The following is a 23480-nucleotide window of genomic DNA, read 5'->3' on the forward strand; positions in this document are numbered from 1 at the left end:
TTTGAGTGGAGAAAAATATATATATTTTCTTGAACTATTAGAAGATATATTATTTTTGAAGAAAATATATATTTTCTTAAAAAAATTAAGGATATATTATTTTGGGTGAAAAATGGAATTATAAATATTTTCTAAGTTAAACTTAGAAATATAATATTTTTGAGGTTTATATGAAAGTATAATTATTTTTGTCAAGAAAGATTTATAAATATTTTTCTATAAAGGTTTTCTTAAAATACATATATTTTAAGAATATAAAATGGTGATTTTTAATTGATTAAAAATAATATTCCAGATAATTAAATTCCAGATAATTAAAATGCTATGTGTTTGTGTGATGGACTTTGGTGGAAGTTGGGATACTCACTAGCCATGGAAAGTTGAACCCACGGTAGAAGAACTTAGTAGTGTCCATGATACGTTTCACGTGTCTAACTTTAAGAAGAGTCCTACTCAAGAAACAGTCGTCTTTCCCGCAAACAGGACTCACATCAACGACAAACTCCAATTTACTAAAGAACCTGTTAAGGTTACAGACTGGAAGTCCACAAAACACGGAGAAGTCGTATTAAATTTGTTAAGATTCGTTGGAATTCACATCATGGCCCAGAATTTACTTGGGAACATGAAGGCCAAATCAAGTCTAAGTATTCACATCTATTCACAACTCCCCTACAACCGATAACACAACTTGAATTTCGGGATGAAATTATTTTAACGGGGGAAGAATGTGACAACTGGCACTTTTCCATGAATTCCATACAATAATAAACAGTAATCTGTGCTTTAATGACTGTGCATGATTGAGTTAACAAGACGAATGAATTTCTGATCACTGTCATATACATGCAAAGGCATTTCATGTTGCAAGATTTTTCATCATTATTACAGGCAACACAATATGGTTCAAATTAGTGCACAAAACAAAGCTAGCACAGTTATCAGACAAATCAGAAGTACCGACGGGAGTTCAGTACTCAGACAGACATAATGTTAAGACACAGAATGAGCCCGAAACTAAGAGTTACACTAGAATAGTGTGCAGGAAAGTAGGGATTGCAAAACTGTCTTCCTAGTGATGATCTAGGTGTCGGAAAGTGCCAGAAACACACTAAAACTGCAGAATTCTGCAGAAAACACCCAAATTCAGCAATTTCAGCATTTTAGCAACTACATATAATGCAGAATATTGGTTTAATGGTCCAGAATATTTTCGTAAGTGTCGGGAATCAAAACTGTCAGAAAAGGGAACATAAAGCACACTAAACTGCGTAATTTAGCACCTTAACGAACCGGTAACCAACCGAACAACTGGACACTACCCGAAATACCAAATTTTCACTAGAAGCATTGTTTTAACATTACCAAGCTAGTTATGGTCACCAAACATCAAAACACATCTTAAAAACCCTAAACACATTAAACACTAACTAATACCCTTACTTTCTAACCAAATTTCCTAACTAAGATTTGAAAACAAACTAATACCCCCCCCCTAATGTGGACGGTTACATGAGGGCCCCACATGTAGTTTTTTTTTGAATATATTAATAGATATGTTGAGTTAAATTCCAACATAAGAACCATGAGTTAATTTAATGTTGGGAGATTATTTTATATAACCACAAGATCCTAGTCCTCAACAATCTAACACTTTCAAACAACACAACACACTTTCTCCTTCCTCTACCATTCTCGGCCAACACCCTCTACTCTACTCCACCATTTTTCAAACCATTTCCATACATTCTAAGAGCATCCTAAGGTGAATTAAGCATATCTAAGAAGGTGGGAAGCTTTGGAAGTTGAAGGACCTCATCAAGGAGCTATTAACCACTTAAATCTTCATCATCTTCATCCAAGTTTCTTCCCTAGCCCTTGTGCTAGTAGTAAGCCTCTTGTAACTTGATTTTACTTCTTATTTTGATGGTTAAAAGATTATGTAAGTTGTTAAAAATAAGAATCATAAAGAATCATGAAGATGAACTTTCAAATAAAGCTTACTAACATAAGAATCTAAGTGTTTTAGTGTGTGTGTGATACATGATTGATGATTTCTTGTGATTATGATGTTGATTACCATAAGAAGCTTGCTAGATTGTGATTAAACACATGATCTAGCAAGTGAAAGGATGAATCTTATAAAAATAAAAGTGATAATCCTTTATGTAAACATGAACTTGAAAAATGAAGTTGTTTTTGTGTATGATGATGATTGAAACATGTTATAAGTCTTGTAAAAGGATGATTTCAAAAATGATTTTCTCAAGAAACTAAAGTTATTTACAAGATTTACAAGATCATTATTTTTAAAGAAACTAATCATATTTTTAGTGTTAAATCAAGACTAGAAACATGTTTGTAACAAGAAAAATACAAAATAATTATTTTTAGAAAAATCATCTTACAAGTTGTAAAGGACTAACTTTTACAAGAATGAGATTTATAAACAAATAATCATGTTTTAAAGGGTAACTAAACCTACTAAATAAGATACTAAGTTACTACAAGTTTTTACAAAACTTCAAGTTCATGATGTAGTGTAAATTGTATGATTTTGGCTCATGGTTAGTCTTGAATGATTTGTTGATGACTGATGATGATTTTAAAAGAAAAGATATGCTTTTTAAATCATGGAAACCTCCATTTTTAAGGGGAAACTATGGCAAAATTTGTGTTGAATTTAAACACTTAGAAAAATATTTTTTAAACAAGTGTTTATAAGTAAATTTTGATCATGGTTTTCAAATACAAACTTGCCATAATTTTTGTTACAAAAATTACAAATGTTGGAGGTTGATGTTTGATAAATAAAAATGACTAAGTATATATTTAGGAAAATATATATTTAGAAGTCACAATTTGTGTGTTACTTGTATATTATGTGTATTAGTTATATTATTTAGGAACTTGAAAATAATATAACTTACCAAAATACCAAAATATTAATACAAAATAATACCAAAATTTCAAGAAAATAAATATATGAATTATACCCGAATATTGGACAAACCGAACAAGGACTATGGACTTTATATATATATATATATATATATATATATATATATATATATATATATATATATATATATATATATATATATATTCTGGAATTAAATTCATATATTTTGACAAACGAGTTAAACGGTATTTTGGAAACCAAAAGGATGGAAAGTTGGTTTTTACAAGTATTACAAAATACATCACATTTTGTCAATTAGAAAATATATTATTTTTGAGTGGAGAAAAATATATATATTTTCTTGAACTATTAGAAGATATTTTATTTTTGAAGAAAATATATATTTTCTTAAAAAAATTAAGGATATATTATTTTGGGTGAAAAATGGAATTATAAATATTTTCTAAGTTAAACTTAGAAATATAATATTTTTGAGGTTTATATGAAAGTATAATTATTTTTGTCAAGAAAGATTTATAAATATTTTTCTATAAAGGTTTTCTTAAAATACATATATTTTAAGAATATAAAATGGTGATTTTTAATTGATTAAAAATAATATTCCAGATAATTAAAATGCTATGTGTTTGTGTGATGGACTTTGGTGGAAGTTGGGATACTCACTAGCCATGGAAAGTTGAACCCACGGTAGAAGAACTTAGTAGTGTCCATGATACGTTTCACGTGTCTAACTTTAAGAAGAGTCCTACTCAAGAAACAGTCGTCTTTCCCGCAAACAGGACTCACATCAACGACAAACTCCAATTTACTAAAGAACCTGTTAAGGTTACAGACTGGAAGTCCACAAAACACGGAGAAGTCGTATTAAATTTGTTAAGATTCGTTGGAATTCACATCATGGCCCAGAATTTACTTGGGAACATGAAGGCCAAATCAAGTCTAAGTATTCACATCTATTCACAACTCCCCTGCAACCGATAACACAGCTTGAATTTCGGGATGAAATTATTTTAACGGGGGAAGAATGTGACAACTGGCACTTTTCCATGAATTCCATACAATAATAAACAGTAATCTGTGCTTTAATGACTGTGCATGATTGAGTTAACAAGACGAATGAATTTCTGATCACTGTCATATACATGCAAAGGCATTTCATGTTGCAAGATTTTTCATCATTATTACAGGCAACACAATATGGTTCAAATTAGTGCACAAAACAAAGCTAGCACAGTTATCAGACAAATCAGAAGTACCGACGGGAGTTCAGTACTCAGACAGACATAATGTTAAGACACAGAATGAGCCCGAAACCAAGAGTTACACTAGAATAGTGTGCAGGAAAGTAGGGATTGCAAAACTGTCTTCCTAGTGATGATCTAGGTGTCGGAAAGTGCCAGAAACACACTAAAACTGCAGAATTCTGCAGAAAACAACCAAATTCAGCAATTTTCAGCATTTTAGCAACTACATATAATGCAGAATATTGGTTTAATGGTCCAGAATATTTTCGTAAGTGTCGGGAATCAAAACTGTCACAAAAGGGAACATAAAGCACACTAAACTGCGTAATTTAGCACCTTAACGAACCGGTAACCAACCGAACAACTGGACACTACCCGAAATACCAAATTTTCACTAGAAGCATTGTTTTAACATTACCAAGCTAGTTATGGTCACCAAACATCAAAACACATCTTAAAAACCCTAAACACATTAAACACTAACTAATACCCTTACTTTCTAACCAAATTTCCTAACTAAGATTTGAAAACAAACTAATACCCCCCCCCCTAATGTGGACGGTTACATGAGGGCCCCACATGTAGTTTTTTTTGAATATTTTAATAGATATGTTGAGTTAAATTCCAACATAAGAACCATGAGTTAATTTAATGTTGGGAGATTATTTTATATAACCACAAGATCCTAGTCCTCAACAATCTAACACATTCAAACAACACAACACACCTTCTCCTTCCTCTACCATTCTCGGCCAACACCCTCTACTCTACTCCACCATTTTTCAAACCATTTCCATACATTCTAAGAGCATCCTAAGGTGAACTAAGCATATCTAAGAAGGTGGGAAGCTTTGGAAGTTGAAGGACCTCATCAAGGAGCTATTAACCACTTAAATCTTCATCATCTTCATCTAAGTTTCTTCCCTAGCCCTTGTGCTAGTAGTAAGCCTCTTGTAACTTGATTTTACTTCTTATTTTGATGGTTAAAAGATTATGTAAGTTGTTAAACATAAGAATCATAAAGAATCATGAAGATGAACTTTCAAATAAAGCTTACTAACATAAGAATCTAAGTGTTTTAGTGTGTGTGTGATACATGATTGATGATTTCTTGTGATTATGATGTTGATTACCATAAGAAGCTTGCTAGATTGTGATTAAACACATGATCTAGCAAGTGAAAGGATGAATCTTATAAAAATAAAAGTGATAATCCTTTATGTAAACATGAACTTGAAAAATGAAGTTGTTTTTGTGTATGATGATGATTGAAACATGTTATAAGTCTTGTAAAAGGATGATTTCAAAAATGATTTTCTCAAGAAACTAAAGTTATTTACAAGATTTACAAGATCATTATTTTTAAAGAAACTAATCATATTTTTAGTGTTAAATCAAGACTAGAAACATGTTTGTAACAAGAAAAATACAAAATAATTATTTTTAGAAAAATCATCTTACAAGTTGTAAAGGACTAACTTTTACAAGAATGAGATTTATAAACAAATAATCATGTTTTAAAGGGTAACTAAACCTACTAAATAAGATACTAAGTTACTACAAGTTTTTACAAAACTTCAAGTTCATGATGTAGTGTAAATTGTATGATTTTGGCTCATGGTAAGTCTTGAATGATTTGTTGATGACTGATGATGATTTTAAAAGAAAATATATGCTTTTTAAATCATGGAAACCTCCATTTTTAAGGGGAAACTATGGCAAAATTTGTGTTGAATTTAAACACTTAGAAAAATATTTTTTAAACAAGTGTTTATAAGTAAATTTTGATCATGGTTTTCAAATACAAACTTGCCATAATTTTTGTTACAAAAATTACAAATGTTGGAGGTTGATGTTTGATAAATAAAAATGACTAAGTATATATTTAGGAAAATATATATTTAGAAGTCACAATTTGTGTGTTACTTGTATATTATGTGTATTAGTTATATTATTTAGGAACTTGAAAATAATATAACTTACCAAAATACCCAAATATTAATACAAAATAATACCAAAATTTCAAGAAAATAAATATATGAATTATACCCGAATATTGGACAAACCGAACAAGGACTATGGACTTTATATATATATATATATATATATATATATATATATATATATATATATATATATATATATATATATATATATATTCTAGAATTAAATTCATATATTTTGACAAACGAGTTAAACGGTATTTTGGAAACCAAAAGGATGGAAAGTTGGTTTTTACAAGTATTACAAAATACATCACATTTTGTCAATTAGAAAATATATTATTTTTGAGTGGAGAAAAATATATATATTTTCTTGAACTATTAGAAGATATTTTATTTTTGAAGAAAATATATATTTTCTTAAAAAAATTAAGGATATATTATTTTGGGTGAAAAATGGAATTATAAATATTTTCTAAGTTAAACTTAGAAATATAATATTTTTGAGGTTTATATGAAAGTATAATTATTTTTGTCAAGAAAGATTTATAAATATTTTTCTATAAAGGTTTTCTTAAAATACATATATTTTAAGAATATAAAATGGTGATTTTTAATTGATTAAAAATAATATTCCAGATAATTAAATACAAGATTAAGTATAAAATACGTATTCTCGTACGTACAAATACACACCGGAATACACCACAAATACTTGGCAAAATACACAATAATAATTATACCCATACTTGGGAAATATTCATAAAAGGAATTACAAAATGAACTAAGGCAAAAATATATTACTTTGACAATATTCCAAATAATTGGATGAATATAATTTAAGTTAAAATATTATTATTTTAACTAATAATTATATACTTTGAAATAAAATAACGAACATCAATGATGTAACTCAAAGTATACCAAGAACTTTCAAAATAAGTCATAATACCTAAGACTAAGAGTCGTTACACGACCTAAACGCATAATAAATCATGGTACGTGTGTAGGTAGTTGTACGACTCATAGAAGGACCCTTGAGTATACGAGACAGCAGGACGCAAAATTGTGAGTTCATGTCCCCCTTTTCTCTTAACTGTTTTCGGATTTATAACTCTCGGGGGTGAAATACATGTTACATATGTTTCAAAGGTATGATTTGGCTATGAAATGAACTATTAGATCATGTCAGCATAGGCTGAAACTGAAATGCCAATAACTCTCATAAGAAACATGGACAAAGGTTAGATCTAACGGGTATGGCCGAGCCCCACTCAGGGTCCTTGTGTGACCACTTAGAGTGCTTTAGTGTCCCAGTCGAGGTGATTCGACAACGGTCAAGGTGATTTGACACAGTCATGGTGATTTGACACAGTCAAGGGGATTTGATACAGTCGAGGGGATTTGACACAGTCGAGGTGATTCGACACACTCGAGGTGATTCGACACAGTCGAGGTGATTCGACACAGTCGAGGGAATTCGACACTAATAATAGCCCACTCGGGTTGAGTACTCCCTATTTCTTCACATACATTAATGTCCTTGCAAAACATTAATTGATCTGTTCATAGACGCTTTTCATACCTGTTTTCAAAGGAGTCTCTCAATTGTTTACAAGTTATTGGAACTCATACAAAATACATGAACTCGCTCAACTTTTGTTGATGTTTTCAAAATTACATGTATTTCAGGGAACAAGTTGGATCTTGGGCGTTGGTGTTGTTTTCAGGATATAAATTTCAAGTTTAGATGTCATGCACTTTTGTTGATTTGTAACTTAAGCAGAGGTTGTGTTGTCTGAAACTTAAATGATGGTGTATGTAATGTTTTAAACTTTATGAATGGATGAACATCATTTTAAATCATATAGATGTTTATTATAATCGAATGCAATGAAAACTGAACAAGTCACACGCATACGCTTCCGCAAAAGTCAGGGTGTGACATCTAATGCCCGACGAATTTCTGGTAAGAATTTGGCTTTCCCTCTTCTTTCTTTCCTCATTTCTTTTCTGATGCTTGAAGATGATAATGCTAGGCTACTGTTGATGTTGAAGATGATGATGTTTTGGTTTGGGTTTTCACGGGTTCGGGCCAGATTATGGTCTCGGCTCAGGTTGGGTTTGGTTCGGTCAACCACGGGTCTCGGTCCTGGTTCGCTTTGCTTCGGGTTCATGTTCGATTAGGATGTCGAGTCAGCGGGTTAGATTTCGGGTCAGTCAACAACGGTCAACGGACTCGGTTCGAGTCAGATTCTGAAGCAGTTCATGTGACACTTCGGGATTTCCCGGACAACCTTCTTGATGTAACATTTCGTGTACATATATTATTAAATGAAATCTATGAATTATCTGTTATTACGTGTTATATGTATGTATATTATATGTGTGTTACAAGTGAGCCGAGACCCCAAGGACCCGACTCGAGACCACTCCCGGTCTCGAGTGAACAGTGAAAGTTTGGGCCGGTTGGGCCGTTGAGCCCCACTCGTAACATGCTTGGAAAACCCACTAGGGGTGTACCGGCTTTGTAAAGGGTATAAAAACCCAAAACCCTCACACTTTCTCCTTTACACTCTCCCTCATTCCACTCTCACACTCTCTACCTCTCCCTCACTAAAACCCTAAAACCTTAGATCATCATCAACCTCCTCTCATCTCCTTCTTCTTGGATCAAATCGGTGACCACTAGGAGCTCTCGGATCAACTCACACACACACCCGTTTAGAAGCTTCATACTCACCCTTGAACCTCATCAACCGGTTAGTGATTCCTTGCATTTTAGAGATGATAATGTTGTATATGTTGGCTTGTTAAATCATATGCATGACAAATATGCCTTTCCTTGTATAGTTGATGTTATTATTGTTGTTTTTAGGTAAAGATGTTATTATTGTTGTTTATTGATGATGAAAGTGATTGTTTGATAAAGTAAATGATGCTTATGTGATGATCGAGTGTCTTGAATGTGAAAATGGTTGTGTTATCCGATTTTGTCATAATGAGTTGTTAAATGGTTTTGTTATCCGTTTGATGTTAGAGGTTTGGTTAGATGGTTTTGACCGAATGATATGCATGATTGCTTGATCTTATGGGTTCTTGTTTGTTAATGAAACATGCTAGACTTAGGAACCGAGAATGATGATACCAATTATGTCCGATTATGTTAAGATGAATTGTGATAAATGTGTGTTCTTTGATCCTAATATTTCATATGAAGAACTTTATGATTTTGTGTTTAAAAGTGGTATGAAAATATGAAGAACAACATGAATGTCATGAAATTATTTGATGCTTGTTTTGATCTGTTTTGATTATAATTTGGACAAGAAAACATGTTTATGGCTTCTTATTGGTTAGTACAAAATTTCATGAAAACATAATTCCATTGGATAGTACAACCGGACAGGTTCTAGAAGAATTCTGGTGCTCGTATCCGGGGTTGCGAGTCGGAACCCTTGGTTGCGACTCGAGACCATAGCATGATGAACCGAGACGGGCTTCAGGGACTCGAGACCGACTAAGTCTCGACTCGAGACAACGTGATCTTGACTCGAGACTGGGCTCGAGGCTCCTGAGATTGCGACTCGCAAGCAGCACACTCGAGACCAAAACATGATTCTTCGAGATCTCCCGGTTGCGACTCGAGACCGTGTATTCTCGAGTCGAGACCACCCTTGTCTCGACTGGGCTGCCTACGTGTTATTGGGCCACAACTTGTTGGGCTATCTGTTGACTGGGCTGCATGTGTTCTTGTGACTGTTTGTTTGTGAAAATGCTAGGGCAGGCCCAATAACCCAACTGTTTGATTGTATGCATGCTCAGTGTGTCTATACGTGTTTGCTATACGTGATTACTTGTACCCCAACTTGACCTATATTTGGTAACCATGCTAGGACGTGGTGACCAACGTGTTTGACCAAGTAAATAATCTACCGAGCAACCCAAGGTGAGTTCACAACCTAAAGCATGCGTTCCCGGTGGTTTGGGAAACGGAACTACAAACAACACTATCCCCTTATGAGGGATACAACTTATCTTTCTTCCCTTGTTATTGGGAACCTTTAGTTAATTACTGTTTATACGGAATGCAACAAACGGCACTAAACGAAACTCTATCACTCAAGTCCCTACTACATAATACCGATTAGTCGCCGGGGCCAGGCGAACGGGTTATTAGTTGATAGCGCTATTTAGGTTTTACCAACCTCACACCGTGCCATGGTATGGGATCGGTCGTGAACTAATGTACTCAGGCATCCGTCAATGATGATAGAACATTGACATCGGGGCATCCTGCGGAAACGCAAACGGTTACCTAGTGTTCGGTATTGGAAAAAAAGTTTAGTCGCTAACTTTTGGGGTAGCTCCCCATGGCATGTATAAACGGATAAATTAACTGGTGAAACAAGTTTTTGGTAATTAAAACTGGACAACTAGTGAACTCACTCAGCATTATTGTTGACACCTTACTGCATGCTTTGCAGGTAACCAGTGACTGAGGAGCTGCTGCTTGGGGATGTGTAGTGTTCGTCCACCCCTGTGTTGGGTGTTAAATAAACATGAACTATGAACCTTGTTTAAAACTGTTTTACTTATGCTTCCGCTACCTACTACTATTTGAACTTAAAACTTTAAACTCTGAACTTGATATTTGCTAACCTTATGGTTAGTAAGTATTACTTTGGCTATTAATTCAATTATTCAGTATAATTGGTGGCTGGATCCTGGTCAGTCACGCCCTCAAGCGGATGGTACTCCGCAGGTGGATTTTGGGGGTGTGACAGATTGGTATCAGAGCCATTGGTTATAGTGAACTTGGTTTTAAAAAGGGGAAAATCTTTTTGAGAAAAACCAGACTATAACCCGTGACTCGTGACGACACTACACTCCAAGTGCAAGGCTCGACTTATCTGACCTCATAGCTCGGACCCATGTTTACTTGCTTGTTTGTCTTATGCTTTCTGCTCTACTATACGTACTAGTTTGCCTAATTAGATAGATACGCCTCCCCTCTTCTATCTCATTCTCGCTAAGTTACGACATCACACTCATACTATGTTTTCTGTCTATGAAGACAATGAGTGGACGCGGACGAGGAAACGTCAACATGACTCAGGCTCAGTTCACTAACCTGATCAACACGGTGGCTGCAGCTTTCGCAGCTCACCCTGGAGGTCAGCATGCGCCTGTGCAACCACGTGTCTGTACTTTCAAGACCTTCATGGATTGCAAGCCTCTTCCTTTCAATGGCACAGAGGGTGCCATAGGCCTCCTGCACTGGATCGAGAAGGTCGAAGCTGTCTTCGCTGTCTGCGAATGTCCCCCAGCTAATTGGGTAAAATTTGCTATTGGTACCCTTGAGGGAAGCGCACTTTCGTGGTGGAAGGCGCAAATTCAAATGCTTGGTTTGGAGACTACTAATGCTACTGCATGGGAAGATTTCAAGGATATGATCAAGGAAGAGTATTGTCACAGGGATGACATCCACAAACTTGAAGACGAGTACTATGGTCTCAAGATGGCTGGGTCAGAGATTGAGACCTACACCAAGCTGTCCAACGACTATGCTGCACTTTGCCCAAACATGTCCCGACCCATGTATCGAAGGATCGAATTGTACATCAAGGGCTTGGTCCCAGAAATCAGGAGCCATGTGACTTCGGCCAACCTCACTACCATACAGCCTGTGGTTCGTCTTGCCCACAAACTCACCAACCAGGCTGTGGAAGAGGGCAGGTTGCCCAAAAGGATCAGTGTTGCGGAAGGAACTTCTAGTGATGGAAAACGAAAGTGGGATGGAAACCAGGGCAAGGATGCTAACTCTACTCAGGCCCCAGCCCAGCAAAGGAAAATTGAGAACAACAAAGGCCCTCAGCAACAGGGTGGCTACCGGGGAAGCTACCCTAAGTGCAACAAGTGTAACAGGCACCACAATGGGGCATGTAACAAAGGTCAGTGTCAGCGATGCAACAAGATGGGGCACGAAGCCAAGGATTGTAGAAGTCAGTTCCCAGCAAGGCAGAATCAGCAACAGCCCCAACAGCAACAGCAGCAGGGAAACAACCGCGGATGTTTTAAATGTGGGGCAACAGGGCACATGCGGAAGGATTGCCCTGAACTGAATCAGAATCGCAACAACAACCAGGGAGCTGGGAACAATGAACAGAACAACAATGCTGGGAATGGTGCAAGGGGAAGAGCTTTTGTGATTGGAGCTGGAGAAGCAAGGAACGACCCCAACGTCGTGGCGGGTAAGTTCCTACTTGATGATCGTTATGTTTCTGTGTTATTTGATTCCGGAGCCGATGCTAGTTATGTATCCCTTCGTATTAGTAAGAAACTTAAGCACCCGCCTGCATTATTAAGTTCTAAGCACGTTGTCGAGATAGCCAATGGTAGAAACATCGAGGCCTCGCACGTGATCCACGACTGCAAACTAGAATTGTCTGGTCAAACGTTTAGTATCGATCTTTTCCCTGTCAAACTTGGAAGCTTCGACGTCGTCATCGGTATGGATTGGTTATCCAAACATCGCGCTGAGATCCTCTGTCAAGAGAAAGCAGTTCGTATTCCTCGTCGTTCTGGCAAACCCCTCATCGTTCAAGGTAACAAAGGCGGAGAAGTCACCGGCATTATCTCGCTTCTAAAAGCCCAGAAGTGTTTACAAAAAGGGCACACCGCTATTTTAGCACTTGTCACCGACACCCACGAAAAGGAAAAGAGGATCGAAGATTTTCCTGTAGTACGTGACTACCCCGAGGTATTTCCTGAGGAACTACCTGGACTCCCACCCCGCCGTCAGGTCGAATTCCAAATCGAGCTAGCTCCCGGAGCAGTGCCCATAGCTCGTGCGCCTTATCGTCTAGCCCCTGCAGAACTGAAGGAACTCTCTACGCAACTACAAGAACTATTGGATAAAGGATTTATCCGTCCTAGTTCATCACCCTGGGGAGCACCAGTGCTCTTTGTTAAGAAGAAGGATGGCACATTCCGAATGTGCATCGACTATCGTGAGCTGAACAAGGTTACCATCAAGAATCGTTACCCTCTCCCGCGCATAGACGACCTATTCGATCAGTTGCAAGGATCGAGCTACTACTCTAAGATTGACCTGTGATCAGGCTATCATCAGTTGAGAGTTCGTAATGAAGACATCTCTAAGACTGCGTTCAGGACTCGTTATGGTCATTACGAGTTCCTCGTCATGCCTTTTGGAATGACTAACGCACCTGCGATTTTCATGGACCTCATGAACCGAGTGTGCAAGCCTTATCTCGACAAATTCGTGATTGTGTTTATCGACGACATTCTGATCTACTCGAAAAGTCAAGAAGAGCATGAACGACACCTACGCCTTATCCTCGAACTCTTACGCAAAGAGCAATTGTACGCCAAATTCTCGAAATGTGACTTCTGGCTTCGAGAGGTCCATTTCCTTGGGCACGTGGTCAATAAGGACGGGATTCACGTCGACCCCGCTAAGATCGACTCGATAAAGAATTGGCCTACGCCCAAGACTCTAACCGAAGTTCGCCAGTTCTTGGGATTAGCAGGATACTACCGCAGATTCATCAAAGGATTCTCAAAGATTGCTCAACCCCTCACGACTCTCACTCAGAAGGGCATTGCTTACAAGTGGAATGAAGCTCAGGAGTCGGCCTTTCAAAGGCTAAAGGATAACCTCTGTAGTGCTCCTATTCTCTCGCTGCCTGAAGGCACTGACGACTTTGTGGTTTACTGCGATGCGTCTATCCATGGGCTCGGTTGCGTGTTGATGCAACGCGAGAAAGTTATTGCCTACGCTTCTCGACAACTTAAGACGCATGAAAGAAACTACACTACGCACGACCTGGAGCTGGGAGCAGTGATTTTTGCTCTTAAGATATGGAGACACTACCTGTACGGTACCAAGTGCACTATTTATACCGATCACAGGAGTCTCGAGCATATCTTTAGGCAAAAGGAATTAAATATGCGACAGCGTCGATGGGTCGAACTCTTGAATGACTATGAATGCGCCATCAAGTACCATCCGGGCAAGGCCAATGTCGTGGCAGACGCCCTCAGCCGAAAGGACACTACGCCCAAGCGCGTGCGAGCATTACAACTTACCATCCAGTCTAACCTCCCTACCCAGATTCGAAATGCTCAGGTTGAAGCGTTGAAACCGGAAAACATCAGGGCTGAGTCCCTGCGAGGATCGAGACTGCGACTAGAACAGAGAGAAGACGGCGCTTACTATGTAACAGGGCGCATTTGGGTTCCACTCTATGGAGATTTGCGTGAACTCGTGATGGACGAAGCCCATAAGTCCCGTTACTCAGTACATCCTGGCTCGGATAAGATGTACCATGACTTGAGGACTACATACTGGTGGCCTGGCATGAAGGCCCACATAGCAACATATGTCAGCAAATGTCTGACTTGCGCAAGAGTCAAGACAGAGTACCAGAAGCCAGCAGGCCTACTCCAACAACCAGAGATCCCGAAATGGAAATGGGAGAAAACTTCCATGGATTTTGTTACAGGGCTACCTAGGTCTCAACGCGGAAATGACACTATTTGGGTAATAGTAGATCGATTGACCAAGTCCGCACACTTTTTGGCTATTAAGGAAACAGACAAGTTTTCTACCTTGGCGGAAGTCTACTTAAAGGAAGTAGTTTCGAGGCACGGGGTGCCAACCTCAATTATTTCCGACCGAGACGCTCGTTTTACTTCGGAGTTGTGGCAAGCTATGCACAAATCCTTTGGCTCACGTTTGGACATGAGCACCGCTTATCACCCGCAAACGGATGGACAGTCCGAACGCACCATCCAAACCCTAGAAGACATGCTCAGGGCATGTGTGATCGATTTTGGCAAGAATTGGGAGAAGCATCTGCCGCTAGTGGAATTCTCCTACAATAACAGCTACCACACTAGTATTCAGGCAGCACCTTTTGAGGCATTGTACGGACGTAAATGCCGGTCACCTCTCTGCTGGGCGGAAGTCGGTGATAGTCAAATCACGGGCCCAGAGATGGTGGTGGATACAACGGAAAAGATTGCCCAGATCAGACAACGCATGGCGGCAGCTCGTGACCGTCAGAAACACTACGCTGATAAGCGCAGGAAACCACTAGAATTCCAGGTCGGTGACCGGGTTCTACTTAAAGTCTCACCCTGGAAGGGTGTGGTTCGCTTTGGTAAACGGGGCAAGCTTAATCCGTGATATATCGGACCATTCGAGATTACCGAGAGAATCGGTAAGGTTGCTTACAGATTGAATCTGCCTGAAGAACTGAGTGCGGTACACAACGTATTTCACATATCTAATCTGAAGAAGTGTCTGTCAGATGAAACACTCGTAATTCCTTTTAAGGAACTCACTATTGATGAACAACTACACTTTACTGAGGAACCGATTGAGATCACGGATTGAGAGATCAAAACCCTCAAACGTAGCCAGATACCTCTCGTACGAGTCCGTTGGAACTCGCGACGTGGCCCAGAGTTTACCAGGGAGCGGGAAGACCAGATGAGGCACAAGTATCCCCAGTTGTTCCCAAACGAAAACCCCAGCACTGAAGCTACAGCCGAATTTCGGGACGAAATTCTAAACTAACGGGGGGATGATGTGACACCCCGTTGAAACATTCTCACTTATACTAGCTTGACAGTGACTGCCTTAACTTTCGGGACGAAAGTTCTTAAAACTTGGGGATAATGTGACACTTCGGGATTTCCCGGACAACCTTCTTGATGTAACATTTCGTGTACATATATTATTAAATGAAATCTATGAATTATCTGTTATTACGTGTTGTATGTATGTATATTATATGTGTGTTACAAGTGAGCCGAGACCCCAAGGACCCGACTCGAGACCACTCCCGGTCTCGAGTGAACAGTGAAAGTTTGGGCCGGTTGGGCCGTTGAGCCCCACTCGCAACATGCTTGGAAAACCCACTAGGGGTGTACCGGCTTTGTAAAGGGTATAAAAACCCAAAACCCTCACACTTTCTCCTTTACACTCTCCCTCATTCCACTCTCACACTCTCTACCTCTCCCTCACTAAAACCCTAAAACCTTAGATAATCATCAACCTCCTCTCATCTCCTTCTTCTCGGATCAAATCGGTGACCACTAGGAGCTCTCGGATCAACTCACACACACACCCGTTTAGAAGCTTCATACTCACCCTTAAACCTCATCAACCGGTTAGTGATTCCTTGCATTTTAGAGATGATAATGTTGTATATGTTGGCTTGTTAAATCATATGCATGACAAATATGCCTTTCCTTGTATAGTTGATGTTATTATTGTTGTTTTTGGGTAAAGATGTTATTATTGTTGTTTATTGATGATGAAAGTGATTGTTTGATAAAGTAAATGATGCTTATGTGATGATCGAGTGTCTTGAATGTGAAAATGGTTGTGTTATTCGATTTTGTCATAATGAGTTGTTAAATGGTTTTGTTATCCGTTTGATGTTAGAGGTTTGGTTAGATGGTTTTGACCGAATGATATGCATGATTGCTTGATCTTATGGGTTCTTGTTTGTTAATGAAACATGCTAGACTTAGGAACCGAGAATGATGATACCAATTATGTCCGATTATGTTAAGATGAATTGTGATAAATGTGTGTTCTTTGATCCTAATATTTCATATGAAGAACTTTATGATTTTGTGTTTAAAAGTGGTATGAACATATGAAGAACAACATGAATGTCATGAAATTATTTGAATATGCTTGTTTTGATCTGTTTTGATTATAATTTGGACAAGAAAACATGTTTATGGCTTCTTATTGGTTAGTACAAAATTTCATGAAAACATAATTCCATTGGATAGTACAACCGGACAGGTTCTAGATTCTGGTGCACGTATCCGGGGTTGCGAGTCGGAACCCTTGGTTGCGACTCGAGACCATAGCATGATGAACCGAGACGGGCTTCAGGGACTCGAGACCGACTAAGTCTCGACTCGAGACAACGTGATCTTGACTCGAGACTGGGCTCGAGGCTCCTGAGATTGCGACTCGCAAGCAGCACACTCGAGACCAAAACATGATTCTTCGAGATCTCCCGGTTGCGACTCGAGACCGTGTATTCTCGAGTCGAGACCACCCTTGTCTCGACTGGGCTGCCTACGTGTTATTGGGCCACAACTTGTTGGGCTATCTGTTGACTGGGCTGCATGTGTTCTTGTGACTGTTTGTTTGTGAAAATGCTAGGGCAGGCCCAATAACCCAACTGTTTGATTGTATGCATGCTCAGTGTGTCTATACGTGTTTGCTATACGTGATTACTTGTACCCCAACTTGACCTATATTTGGTAACCATGCTAGGACGTGGTGACCAACGTGTTTGACCAAGTAAATAATCTACCGAGCAACCCAAGGTGAGTTCACAACCTAAAGCATGCGTTCCCGGTGGTTTGGGAAACGGAACTACAAACAACACTATCCCCTTATGAGGGATACAACTTATCTTTCTTCCCTTGTTATTGGGAACCTTTAGTTAATTACTGTTTATACGGAATGCAACAAACGGCACTAAACGAAACTCTATCACTCAAGTCCCTACTACATAATACCGATTAGTCGCCGGGGCCAGGCGAACGGGTTATTAGTTGATAGCGCTATTTAGGTTTTACCAACCTCACACCGTGCCATGGTATGGGATCGGTCGTGAACTAATGTACTCAGGCATCCGTCAATGATGATAGAACATTGACATCGGGGCATCCTGCGGAAACGCAAACGGTTACCTAGTGTTCGGTATTGGAAAAAAAGTTTAGTCGCTAACTTTTGGGGTAGCTCCCCATGGCATGTATAAACGGATAAATTAACTGGTGAAACAAGTTTTTGGTAATTAAAACTGGACAACTAGTGAACTCACTCAGCATTATTGTTGACACCTTACTGCATGCTTTGCAGGTAACCAGTGACTGAGGAGCTGCTGCTTGGGGATGTGTAGTGTTCGTCCACCCCTGTGTTGGGTGTTAAATAAACATGAACTATGAACCTTGTTTAAAACTGTTTTACTTATGCTTCCGCTACCTACTACTATTTGAACTTAAAACTTTAAACTCTGAACTTGATATTTGCTAACCTTATGGTTAGTAAGTATTACTTTGGCTATTAATTCAATTATTCAGTATAATTGGTGGCTGGATCCTGGTCAGTCACGCCCTCAAGCAGATGGTACTCCGCAGGTGGATTTTGGGGGTGTGACAGTTCAGTTAGTTGGAAGAAAAGGTTTTGTATAACTTGAAGAGATCGATTTGGTTGTGATTATGTCTTTCGTTGTTTGAATTGTTGTCAGTGTCGCGTTGGTTTGAATTGTCGTTGATTATGAATCGGTCAAATTGTTGTTTAAGCAAGTTTTTTTACTGATTCTTGTCAGCGTCACGTTGGTTTGAATTGTCGTTAGTTGGAAGAAAAGGTTTCGTATAACTTGAAGAGATCGATTTGGTTGTGATTCTGTCTTCCATTGTTTTCTGTGAATTGTCGTTAGTTAGAAGAAAAGGTTCTGTAAACTTTTTAATGTAAAACGTAAAACGTAAAGTTTTTAACATAAAACGTAAAAAGTTTAACGTAAAGCGTAAAAACGTAAAACGTAAAAAGTATAAGTAAAAAGTTTAACGTAAAACGTAAAAACGTAAAACATAAAAAGTAAAACGTAAAAAGTTTAACGTAAAACGTAAACGTGAAACCTAAACTTTTTAACGTGAAACGTAAAAAGTTTAACGTAAAACGTAAACTTTTTCACGTAAAACGTAAAACGTAAACTTTTTAACGTAAAACGTAAAACGTTTTAAAGTAGAACGTAAAACGTAAACTTTTATGTAAAAACTTTTTAACGTAAAACGTAAAACTTTTTCTACGTAATTTGTAAAACTTAAAAAACCGTGTGATAAAACGGCGCCTAAACACGGGGCCCCGTGAATACGCGGCATAGAAACGCCGCGAAAAAAACGGGACGTAAAAAATGTCGCGTTAAAACGGGACGTAAAAAAACGGTGCGTTAAAAAAACGACGCGTGAAAAAGCCGGGCGTAAAAACGGCGCGTTAAAAAACGACGTGTGAAAAAGCCGGGCCTAAAAACGGCGTGTAAAAAACGGCGCGTAAAAAAAATTGTTTTGTTAAAAAATCTAAATTTAAAATGGTTTTTTAATAAAAGAATTCTGTTTAAAAAATAACAATTAATATAATAATACAAAAAAGTAATAAAAAACATTAAAGAGAAAAATACAAAATTGAGTAAATTTACTAAACTAACCTTTTAGATTAAAATATTAAAGACATAATAAGACAAAAAATATTTAATGATACTTTTTAATTACTTTTAGTCTCATCCATTGATCTTGAAGATCTAATGGTTGAAAAGTGGTTCTCTCGGTTCTTACAACTGGAGGTGGTTTTCATTTTAGCGCTCCCCTATATATATATATATATATATATTTATATATATATATATATATATATATATAGGGAGAGGATCATGAGAAAACTACATCTAAATGAGAAAACTAACTAAAAAAGCTAAAAAACATACCAAAATTTTTTTTTACAAGTTTTTATAAAAAAATTGATATTTTTTATATATAAAAAATTTTCAAAAAAAAAAACTTGTACTGCACATGTGCAGTATATGTGTACAACACATGTGCATTATATCCGCATTAGTGCACATGTGCAGTACAACAAATTTTTTTTTTTTTGAAAATATTTTTCCATACATAAAAAATAGTGTTTTTTATTAAAAATTGTAAAAAAAAGTTGGTATGTTTTTTAGGCTTTTTTAGTTAGTTTTTTGGTTTTCTAAACTTAAACTAGTTTTCTCATGATCCATCCCCTATATATATATATGTGTGTGTGTGTGTGTGTGTGTATACGGTAGGGTACATGCGAGAACCACCCTTATTGCGAGAACCGCGAGAACCAATGTGAACATGGGGCAAATTTTGTAAATACCAAACAACTTTAAAAAAACCCCGTTTACCTGCTTCCCTTTACTCTCGGAATTCAATAATAAATTAAATCACATTCAATATAAACTTTCACGTCCATTCTTCAAAACTCTGATTACATCCAAGTTTCTGAACATTTCTCACCCTGAATCTATCAAAAATTCATCGATTACAATGGATTTCATCATCGTCTCGAATACATCATCACTTCACCATCATCAGTTCATCATATCGAAGCATCTGGATTGAGATTTTTTACCAGCAGATATTTCATATTTCGTCATATAATCGAGGTTAGTTCCCAAAATTCGTCCAGTGATTATAAGAATAGATGATTCAATGAGTGTGTCACTACGACGGTATCGTCGGAAATCAATCGCCGTCGGAATCGTCGCCGCCAACGGAATCGTTGACGGATTTGTAATATAGTTGTTGTAATATAAATCGAGACACAGTTTGTAAGTTTATACAATTCTTTTATACTGTTATATGATAGATAATTTGTCGTTTGTACTTTTATATGCTACATAATTTGCCGATTCAAATTTTGTTTTGTATTGTGTGATATATAGTTATGCACATGTGCATATTTTTCCATCATAGATTTAACATAATTGGATATTAAGGTAATTTTTGTGTAATATGTAGTTATGCACATGTGCATCGAATGTAATAATAAGTCAATATGCACATGTGAATAAGGTAGTTAATGTTGATGCAGATGACATTGAAGGAGGACAAATAAGGGGAAGTATACATTTAGAGAGGACAAAGGAAACACATTGTAACATCCCAAAAATCAGATTAAACCATCGTAACATGATGCTACGCAGTTATGTGAATTTGTAAGTTTATACAATTTGTTTTTGCACTTTCATATGTTAACATGATGCTTAACTGTCGATTAAGATCTTTTAAATCGTAGTTTCATATCTGAATTAACAAAAATGGTTTGATGTATATGATGTTTAAGGGATTCGAGGTGATTGTTGTGATACACCAAATTGTAATGTGGTAACTATGTGTGTGTCTGTTTTTTTTTTGTATGTAGGTTTTGTTACCGAATAAGTTTAAATATATTTGGTGGTGATACGGAATTTAAGTTGGTAATGGGTAGGTTTTTCGATTGAATCAAACATTACCTGTTGATACTGTTAGTCATGTTAATGCACATGTGCATAGTTAATATGGTGATGATAAAGTTGATGCATAGGTTGTTAACAAGGTCGTTTATGTTGATGCACATGTGCATAGTTAATATAGCGATGATAAAGTTGATGCATAGGTTGTTAACAAGGTCGTTTATGTTGATGCACATGTGTATAGTGTATATGGTGATGATGAAGTTAATGTTAATGCACATATTCATTGATAATTTATGTTTATTGATCTTATTTTTTATTATTTTATTATTTTTTGTTGGTGTTTTAGTTAATTATGGAATAAATTATGGTTTTTATCATTGATGATTTGTTGTATGTATGAGTTGTTGATTTGAGAAACTGTGTTTTTGATCATGGATGATTTGTTGTATGTATGAGTTGTTGATTTTGATGATTTGTTTTATGTATGAGTTATTGATTTGATGTTGTTTCAGAAGTTAGGGCTTGGATTAGAGTTAGGAAATGATAAGTCAGTTCAAAGAGGAAGAGAGAAATGAGAAAGCCATAAGGAATCTGCTTAAACTTCCAGAGAATAGGAGGTGTATTAACTGCAACAGTTTGTTAATTTTCCAATTGTGTTGTTGCCTTTGTGTTGAGTATTATTGTACTAGATCGCCATTTATACAGAATTTTGCTACCAATATTCCTAATATCTCATGTTGTTTACTAAACAGGGACCACAATATGTATGTACAAACCTATGGACATTCGTTTACACTACTTGCAGTGGAATCCAGTAAGTACTTACATGTTTCTTTTAGAAACTAAGTGCATTAATGTGAAATTTTAGTTTGTATGTTAAGTATGTCGTTTAAAATTTCAGCTTATATTGCTTATAGAATTATGTTATCTATTCCGATAACTGTTACGTCGGCTGAAAGAAGTTTTTCTCAAATTATTTTCTTTTTTTAGAAAAAGGCTACAAGTTTTTAATTCGCCTTAGGCCACCAAAATGGTTGAGCCGAAACTGGTAATATGTTTACTGCATATGTGCTTACAAGAAATCATTGATGTAATATATGTAATGTATGCAGGAAAAAATATTCGAAACTGCTCATGGATTGACAACAAGGACGTATTTGATTAATAGGTTGACCGATGAAAAATATCAGGGAAATGATAGACGAATAGGCGTTGAAACAGGAGGAGTGTTGGAAGATGGTTAGTAAATGGAAAGAAGATCAGAAGGTGTGAGGTTGTGAACTAATGTGAATGTTATACGTAGGTAGTTTGTGGATATGCAATTCATAAAGACAATTTTTTTGTTGTCTTGATGTCTTGTGATTGTAATATGTAGGTAATTTTTACGATAACGGTTAATATAAAAATTTTGACGTATACGATGACTTATATGGTGGTTGATGGGTTAAAAGTATATTTGATTGTTCATGTATATTGGTAATGTATAACGTATTACGGATGATAATGTTTGTTAATATATGATGTATTATGTTGTTTGGTAGAGGAAATGTTTGTATTGCACATGTGCGAAGTTTGATATAACATATCATATTACGTATGTGGTACCATATTACGTATGGGGTACCATATTGCATATGATGATGTATATGTAAAGGAAAATGTATTATATGCAATTAAGATATTCATGTATGCACATGTGCATTGGTCGAAACAATAACAATATGTAGTGAAACATTAAACATGTATGCACATGTGCAGTGTTCGAAAGAATAACCATATGGATTGAAACAGTAAACATGTATGCACATGTGCATTTTTCAAAACAGTAACCATGTTGGTAATATATGTTAGGTGGTCAATAATGAAATTACATACACTTATGTCTCATAAGTAATTGATATCAAAGTATCATGATTGCAATCATAACCTATGAATACGTATACAGACAGTGCTTCATGATTGTAAACAAAAATAATAATGCTTAGAAACTGTCTGTCATTATATATAGGATAATCAAGAATCGTTGAATGTTTTATGACATCTGGATGAATGTTTATGAGGTTGATCAGGTCCATATATATATGCAGGGTCTTTAGAATCATCATCAACATCTTCATCAGTATCATTGGAATCAACATCCTCCCAACGGTTAAACGTAATGTTTATAATAGGCATGTATTCAGCATCAACATCGGGTATCCAATATGGTGTGCCATTAGGTGTAGAAGTTGTAGTTGTTCCTGTATAAAGAAAAAGAAAAACATATAATATTGTGATTAATATGGTATATGGTGTGTATATGCACGATGTATAAATGTTT

This window comes from Helianthus annuus, chromosome 8 (assembly GCF_002127325.2).
Source record: "Helianthus annuus cultivar XRQ/B chromosome 8, HanXRQr2.0-SUNRISE, whole genome shotgun sequence".
In the NCBI taxonomy this organism is placed as follows: Eukaryota; Viridiplantae; Streptophyta; class Magnoliopsida; order Asterales; family Asteraceae; genus Helianthus; species Helianthus annuus.